Below are 9452 nucleotides of genomic sequence, written 5' to 3' on the forward strand. Positions count from 1 at the left end.
TCCAGAAATAGAACAAATGAAAACTCATGGTATCTAGAAGCGGTAAAGACTATCATTCCCTACCTCGATACCTTCAAAAATCATGGTAACAAGACATAGGAGGACACATCATTACTTCCTTAGGTATACGAAGGTCAGATGGAATGTGCTGTGGTGTAGCCCCACACCAGCACCTATCTCCATACCAGCAATGACCCACAATAACTACCATTAATAGGTTCACCAGGATGTCTTGACATGAATCTGAAAAACACAGTGTGGAATACGTTTGGGGCACATAAATCATCCTACCTCTAAAGCTGTAAATTTCCTTGGTCCCTTGTACCATTTTGGTACCCATCCACATTACCTGGCTAGTTGCAGGAGTTCAAGGTCAATTCCTGAGAAGAAACACCATCTTCTCTTGAAGGGATACCTGAAAAAATTCCCAAGGTCACTAACTCAATGATGGCAATATGATAAATTACCTGGATCACCTGCATATCTGTTCATCACTACAAGTATTAAATACATGTCATCTCTAAACAGAATACAAAAAAATCTCATTTGTACTAATATAATTAGGGTCAAATTAATTTCTTAACTACACACATGCCAACAATAAGGTAAATATTAGAGTCTCAAAAATTAATTACACAGATATCTAAAAATCAGAATGTCTTTAATGAGTTAACATCACAACATCTCATACTTGTATACTAATAACTGAAAACAAACGTGGTAACACGAATGTTTGGGACACAATACTTACTTACCTTCATATTGAAGATCAGAGGGTCTTCACTGTGGTAGGATCCACTTTATCACTTACCTGGTTGAAAGCAAGATTCTGTTAGCAACCACTGTTATGTTCACAGTGATCTCGTGACAGGAACCTAAAAAACACATTCAACAAATGTGTTTAAATATACCATTTGTGGGACTTCCCGGGTGGCGCAGTGGTTAGGAATCAACATGCCAATGCAGGGGGACATGGGTTCGAGCCCTGATCCGGGAAGATCTCACATGCCACAGAACAACTAAGCCCGTGCGCCACAACTACTAAGCCTGCTCTCTAGAGCCCAAGAGCCACAACTACTGAAGCCCACGTGCCTAGAGCCCGTGCTCCACACAAGAAAAGCCACCATAATGAGAAGCCTGAGCAACACAACGAAGAGTACCCCCTGCTCGCCACAACTAGAGAAAGCCCACAGGCAGCAACAAAGACCCAATGCAGCCAAAATTAAATAACTGAATTAATTTAAAAGAAAAAGATTAAAATTTGTTCTACCAGGACACCTGCACCTAACCTGGTTTACTTCCATTATTATGGAACACATCAACTCTACCTGGGTACGTGCGTTAATTCAGGTCAACAACAATGTCGGGTAAGACTTTCACCTCTTAACTGGACACCTGCAAAAAACCGATGGTTACGACTGTGGTGGCAACTTCAAAACACTTACTAGATATGATCAACCTACAATATTCACAGGGTTAAATATCACTAGCCTCTAAAACGTAAAAAACGTAAACTCATGGTTACTACAATTATTAAGAACTTTTAGCATGTCTTACCTGAATACCTGCAACAAAATCTAGCTAACAAGAAGTGTTAGGAATGCCATCAACACTTACCTACGTACATGAAAAACAGATGGTCTGATCTTCATGTACGTAGGTATATGAAAACTGAAAGCTAATGTTTTAAGAACTGGAAAGGAATCTGTCCTTACCTGAATACCTGCAAAGAAGTCATTGTAACAAGTGTCAGGCTCACACTCATAACTTAACTACATATGCGCAGGTCAGATAGCCTGTGCTGTGGGTGAGGCCGAGATCGTCACACAGCTGCCCCCCAACAGTGTCACCCATTGACACCAACGCTAGGTTCAGAGTGATGTCTGGACAGGAACCTGGAAAAGACATGAGATATGGCCTTCCTACCAGGACACCTTGATTATGTTATCATTATAAGACGCATCAACTCTATCTGGATACTTGCAGTACTCCAAGGTCAAAACCAAGGTTGGAAAGCCATAGTTTCTTGACTGGACATCTGAAAAACCCTATGGGAAGTAGTGTGGTGGGAAAACCATAATAAATATCTGCATATGTGCAATCCCTCGACACTTAAGAGTGTTAAACTTTCTCTAAAATATAAAAAGGGAAAACGATTGTTTTCCAGATTGGCAAAGACACTATTATTTCTTACCCTAATCCCTGCAAAAAAACCCATGGTAACAGGAAGTGTTAGGACACATCCTTACTTACTAAGATATCCGGAGGTCAGAAGGCCTGTGCTGTGCTTTACGCTCACATCATCACTTACCTGGACACCAGCAAGGTCCCATCTGCAAATCCATCTCTCACTACTGTGTTAAATACATATTACCTCTAAAGGAGACTACTAAAAATCTCATCCCTACCAGTATTATTAGGGACACATTAAATTCCTAACAGATCACATGTCAAAAACAAAGTGAATATGAGACACTGAAATCAGACATTATGTAGATATCTGAATATAAGAACGTCTTGAATCAGTGAATATCACATGATCTCATACTGGCATAACAAGCAAAGATAGTAACATGATACCTGCAAAAAAAAAAGACATAAACACAACTGTTAGGAACAGCATCCTCACTTACCTAGATATTGAAGATCACAAGGTCTGCAGTGTGGTTAGACGCACTTTAACACTTAACTGTTTAAGTGTTACGCTAGTAACCATTAGGTTCACCCTGTTCTCCTAACAGGAACCTCATGAAATACATGCAACAAATGTGTTCAACACACAACTTGTTCTACCAGGATGCCTGCACCTAACCTTGTTCACCTCCATTATTAAAGGACACATCAACTCTACCTGGCTCCTTGCATCTCTTCAAGGTCAACACTGTTGTCAGGAGAGACCAGTGGCACCTACCTGGGTACCTGCAAACATCTTATGGATACGACAGCGGAGAGATGTCACAACAACTACCTGGAGGTGAACGACTTCTCAATACTTACAGGATTAAACAAATTCTAACTAAAATATGAAAAGTGTAAACTCGTGTTTACTAGAATTTGTAAGGACTCTTAGAACTTCTTACCTGAACACCTGCAACAAAATCTCGCTAACGAGAAGCGATAGGAACGCAATCATCACTTACCTACGTACGTGAAGAACACATGGTCTGTGATGTGCTTTAGGCCCACATCATCACTTACCTAGATGCCAGCAACGTCCCCTGTTATCTACCACTGGTAGCTCACCATCGTGTCCTGACAGGAGTGTGAAAACACATTTAGGAAATGGGTGTGATATCCATAACATTCTAGGGTACACCTTCACATACCCTTGGTCACTTGCATACTTTTGAGACTCATCAACATTACCTGGATACTTGCAGAAGTCTAGGCCTAAACCCTAGTAAGAGATATCTTCTTCTCTTCACGAGGTATTTCAAATTCCATGCTCACTACTGTGGGGATGAACAATAGGATAAATTACCTGGATACCTGCATATCCCCTTATCAGTAGGAGGGTATCAAATGGTATTGTGAAACATGAACACAGTAAAATATCATGTTTACTTGTGTTGTTAGGGACAAATTAATACCTTTACGGCGTACAAACCAAACATAAAGCTAACACAGTCACTGTAAGTTAAAATATAAAGAGTCCTCAAAATACCATTAATTACATACATACCTGAATATAAGAAGGGCTAATGAATTCATATGACATCACGTACCTTTACACTAGCAAAAACCGTAACAGGATATCTGCAGGGAAAAAAATATGGGAACACAGTGTTCGGGGTTTGGGACATCATCCTCACTTACGTAGACATCTGAAGACCGTTGGTCTATACTCTGCTCTAAGTTCCGCAGTAACCTTACCTGGTTACTCGCAGGGTCCCATTAACGACCATTACTAGGTTCAGCGCAAGGTCACCACTAATATAACATGAAGAAACACATTTGACAAGGGAGTTTACGGCAAAAAAATCGTTTCACCTAAAGACAAAAATAAAAAAGCCTACCTGTAATTAATTCTGATTATTTACATCATTAGGGGAATCATCAACACTATGTGGGTCCTGCAGGCACTTCAAGGTTAACACCACGGTTGGGCACACGATCATCTCTTGTCTGAGTACCTGTGAAAATTTCATGCTCAACGTGCTGGTGTGGAACAGCAGGATAACTTACCCGGATTCCTGCATATCCCTCCATCACTGCTAAGGTGAAACACACATCATACCTAAACCCTAAACTGATTAGTAGCATTGGTTGGGACAATATCATTTCTGAACTGACCTCTTTAAGAAAAAAACATAGTAACAGAAAAGTTCGCAAACCATCCACACTTAACCTACCTGTCAGATGGGCAGATTAGTTGTAGGGTCCTCAATACAGATAGATCTACATCGTTACGTATGAGATAAAAGCAAAGTCCCGTCATTGAGCGTTACGAGGTTTATCATGGTTTCTTGACAGAAACCTGAAAGACAAATTGTGACAAATGTGTCTACAGAATATCTTGTCTCCCGGGACACTTCAAATAACCTTCTACGCTTCCACCACTGCAGGACCCAGCAACTCTACTTGAACTCTTGTATGACTGCAAGATCTATGCCATTGTGAGAAAACCATCATGTTTGAACTACTTACCTGCAAAAATACTAGGGTAACCTGTGTGACCTGCAACTCCATTTTTATTACATGAATACCCATGGATTGCTCAACACTCACATGCTTAAACACACATTTCCTCTTACATATGAAAAAGTAAGATGTTTGCTAGCATTGGTAAAAAAAACACAATTGTCATTTCGACCTGAACATCTGAAAAGAAAACACATGGTAAAACAAGTCCAAGCAATCAACATCAATTAACTAGATACACAGAGACCAGCGGGTCTCACGTAGCGAAGGGGCACCTCATGACATAGCTGGATACCAGAAATGTCCCCCCTTAACGACCACTGTCAGGTTCAGTGAGGTAACACGACAGGAACCTGAAAAATACATCATGATGTACGTGTAAAAGGATGCAATTCTTCTTCCAGGACACCTGCGGGAACCTTGGTCACTGCATCATTATGAGACTATCAACTCTAACTGAATACTTGCAGTATCCCAAGGTCTAGACCACTGCCAGATAAGACAGTGTTTCTTTATGGGACACCTGCAAAGTTTCCATGGTTACTGAAGCACTTGAGGACATAATGTTAATTACCTGGATATGGCAACGCATCAACTCTCACACGGTTCAACAGAAATGTTCTCTAAGTTATGAAAGGTGAAAACTACTTGTCTTTAGAATCAGTAAGGACTCTACTGCCTTACTGATTTAATTTTCTGCCTGAATACCAGCTAAGAAATTGTGGTAACTAAAACCCTGAGAGACGCCATCATCCTTTAGCTGGCTACCTGGAGATCAGAGGGATTGTGCCATGAGTTAGGCCCACATCATCACTTACCTGCACCCATACAGTGTCCCCCGTTAACACCAACACTAGGTTCAAAGGGATGCCTTGACAGGAACCTGAAAAAGACATTCGGAAAGCTCTGTTAAAGGACACAACTTTTTCTCCCAGGATATCTGCAAATATCCTTATGGAGTACACCAACCAAGCCTGGATGTTTTCATTAGTGAAAGATCAGTACTGATGTCAAATTAAATCATCAGTACTTCACTGGATACCTGCAAAAAATCTGTGGGTACTACTGGGGCTGGGGACACCATGATAAATACCTAGACATGTGCCAGCCTTCCACACGCACAGGGTTCAACACAAACTTTTTCTCATACAGAAAGTGAAAACATGTTTTCTAGAGTTGGTAAAGCTCTATCATTTCTTACCTGAATACCTGCACGAAAAAAAAGAAATCATGTTAATCTGAGTGTGAGAACACATCATCACTCACCAAGATGTATGAAGGGCAGATGGCCTGTGCTGTGGTTTAGGCCCAGGCCATCACATACCTCGATACCAGCAATGTCACATGTTAACTACCACTGGGAAGCCCACCTAGGTATCTTGACATGCATCTGAAAAATACATCACGCAAAATGTGCTCAGTCCACACCTCATTCTACCTGTGCACCTGCAAATTCCATTGATCAATTCTATCATTCACGGATGCATAAACATTATCTGCGTAACTGCAGAAACCTGAGGTCATACCGTAGTAAGAGAACCTTCCTCTTTTGAAGGGATACCTGCAAAACTCCCATGGTCAGTATCATGGGTATGGAAAATAAATAAATTACCTGGAAACCAACACAATGGTGTAAAAAAATGATCTCTGAACAACAGAATAATTTCTCATGCTGACTATTAGGGATAAACTCATTTCTGACATACTACATGCCAAAACAAGGTTCATTTAAGAATCTTCAAACTACCATTAATTACCTACCTATTTGAAAATAAGAAGGTGTCTAGTGAATTAAAGTCACATCGTCTGCTACGAGTCCATGAGGCAAAGAACTTAACGGGAAACCTATAAAAAAGCATAGTACACTGTGTTAGACACACCGTTCTCATTCGCCTAGATATCTGAAAACCTAATAACCTGCATTGGGGTAAGACTCACTTTATCACATACCTGGTTACTAGCAAGGTCCCACTGACAACGGTTATTTTCTTCATTATGACTCCACAATGAAGGCTAGAAACTTGAGAGATGCATTCCACAATTGTGTAAAGGACTTGCTTCTTTATATGCAAAGTCAGTAGCATTGCAAATAATCTTGGTCACTTCCATCGTTAGGGGAAGCACATACACTACCTGGACTTTGGAAGCACTTTAAGGTCAACACCACTGTTAGGTGCACTATCATCTCTTCTATGAGTACCTGTAGAAATCTCATGGTTAATATTTCAACAGTAGAATAAGTTACCTGGACCTGCACTACCCTCTGTCACTGTTTAAACACGCGTTCTATTAAACACACGTTCTATCAAAATTCTAATAAAAAAGGCAAACACTTACGAGCACTGCATGAGACAATGTCATTTCTTAACTGAATACCTGCTAGAAAAGCACCAAAACGAGACCATGGTAATAGAACAGTTAGGAACACCATCCACACTAGCCTACGTATGTGACGATCAGACTGTTTGAGGCAGCTGAAGGCCCACGTCGTCACTTACCTGGATACAAGCCAAGTCCCATTGATGGTCATTTCGAGACTCACCATGACTTCTTGACAAGAATGAAAAGAACGCTTTGAGAGAGATATGTCTGTGGACACACCTTCTCTACTAGGACACTGCAAATCACCTTGCCCACTGCCATCACTGCAGGCCCCATCAGTTCTCCCTGGATTCATGCCGTACTCCAAGGTCTATGCCAGAGTTAGACACACCGTCATCAATTCCCAGCCCACTTGCAAACACGCCGTGCCACACAATTCCATCATCATGACCTGGATACCCACAACCTGCTCAACGCTCCCACGACTAAACACAAATTTTCTCTAAAATGGCAAACAGTAGCGTATCATGATTGCTACAATGGGTAAAATTCTGTCATTTCTTACCTGATTACTCGGAAAAGAAACACACATGGTAAGTAACTTTACTCAATCACTAACACTGACCTACGAATGTGAAGAGCAGACGGTCTGATATGGTGAAGGTGCACATCATTACACATCATGACTTACCTGGATACCTTAATGTCCCCAGAGAATGACCACTGTAAGCTTCGTCTCTTGACAGGAACCTGAAAAGCACATGATGATATATGTGAAAAAGGACACAACTTGCTCTAGCAGGACACCTGCAAACAACCTTGGTCATGTCCATCATCATGAAATCAACTCTACCTCGATACTTCCAGGACACTCTGAGGTCAAGGACACTGTCAGGTAATAACGGTTCTTTACAACATACCTGCAAAAGTTCCATGCTCACTACTGTGGCTGGGATATCACGATAAATACCTGATATGTGTAATCCCTCATGACACACAGAGTTCAAGATTTGCTCTAAAACATGAACACTGAAAGCTAACGGTTTCAAGAATTGGTAAGGAATGTGTCCTTACCTTAATACCTGCTAAGGAGTCATGGTAACAAGTGTCAGGCTCACAGTCATCACTTACCTACGTATGCGCAGGTCAGGTGGCCTGTGCTCTCGGTGAGGCCCACGTCGTCACATACCTGCCCAGCAACAGTGTCTCCCGTTAACACCAACGTTAGGTTCAGAGTGATGTCTGGACAGGAACCCGGAAAAGACATGAGATGTGGCCTTCCTACCAGGACACCTTGATTACGCTATCATTATAAGACGCATCAACTCTATCTGGATACTTGCAGTACTCCTAGGTCAACACCAAGGTTGGAAAGCCATACTTACTTGACTGGACATCTGAGAAACCCTATGGGAAGTAGTGTGGTGGGAAATCTATAATAAATATCTGCATATGTGCAATCCCTCGACACTTAAGAGTGTTAAACTTTCTCTAAAATATAAAAAGGGAAAACGATTGTTTTCCAGACTGGCAAGGACACTATTATTTCTTACCCTGATCCCTGAAAAAGAAACCCATGGTAACAGGAAGTGTTAGGACACATCCTTACTTACTCAAATATCCGGAGGTCAGAAGGCCTGTGCTGTGCTTTACGCTCACATCATCACTTACCTGGACACCAGCAAGGTCCCATCTGCAAATCCATCTCTCACTACTGTGTTAAATACATATTACCTCTAAAGGAGACTGCTAAAAATCTCATCGCTACTAGTATTTTTAGGGACACATTAAATTCCTAACTGATCACATGTCAAAAAAAAGGTCAATATGAGACACTGAAATCAGGAATTATGTAGATATCTGAATATAAGAACGTCTTTAATCAGTGAATATCACATGATCTCATACTGGCATAAGAAGCAAAGATCTTAACATGATACCTGCAAAAAAAAAAAGACATTAACACAACTGTTAGGGACAGAATCCTCACTTACCTAGATACTGAAGTTCACATGGTCTGCACTGCGGTAAGATGCACTTTAACACTTACCTGTTTAAGTGTTACGCTAGTAACCATTAGGTTCACCCTGTTCTCCTAACAGGAACCTGATGATATACATGCAACAAATGTGTTCAAGACACAACTTGTTCTACCAGGATGCCTGCACCTAACCTTGTTCACCTCCATTATTAAGGAACACATCAACTCTACCTGGCTCCTTGCATCCATTCAAGGTCAACACTGTTGTCAGGAGAGACCAGTGGCACCTACCTGGGTACCTGCAAAAATCTTATGGATATGACAACCGAGTGATGTCACAACAACTACCTGGAGGTGAACGACTCCTCAATACTTACAGGATTAAACAAATTCTAACTAAAATACGAAAAGTGTAAACTCGTGTTTACTAGAATTAGTAAGGACTCTTAGAACTTCTTACCCGAACACCTGCAACAAAATCACGCTAACGAAAAGCGTTAGGAACGCC

At 41.1% G+C, this 9452-nt stretch overlaps 1 long non-coding RNA gene across 2 annotated transcripts; it reads right to left on the reverse strand.

The window, feature by feature from the left end:
• Positions 1–221: 221 nt before the first annotated feature.
• LOC125964619 (uncharacterized) lies at positions 222–8350 on the reverse strand. 2 transcript variants are annotated; one of them, XR_007477810.1, is made up of 5 exons: positions 8095–8350; positions 1329–1395; positions 812–875; positions 350–415; positions 222–243 (listed from the first exon to the last, which is right to left on the reverse strand). It is a non-coding gene; the product is annotated as an uncharacterized LOC125964619 (long non-coding RNA). The 2 variants fall into 2 exon arrangements; XR_007477809.1 differs by having other exon boundaries at positions 756–875.
• Positions 8351–9452: the final 1102 nt, after the last annotated feature.

Source organism: Orcinus orca, chromosome 6 (assembly GCF_937001465.1).
Source record: "Orcinus orca chromosome 6, mOrcOrc1.1, whole genome shotgun sequence".
NCBI lineage: Eukaryota > Metazoa > Chordata > Mammalia > Artiodactyla > Delphinidae > Orcinus > Orcinus orca.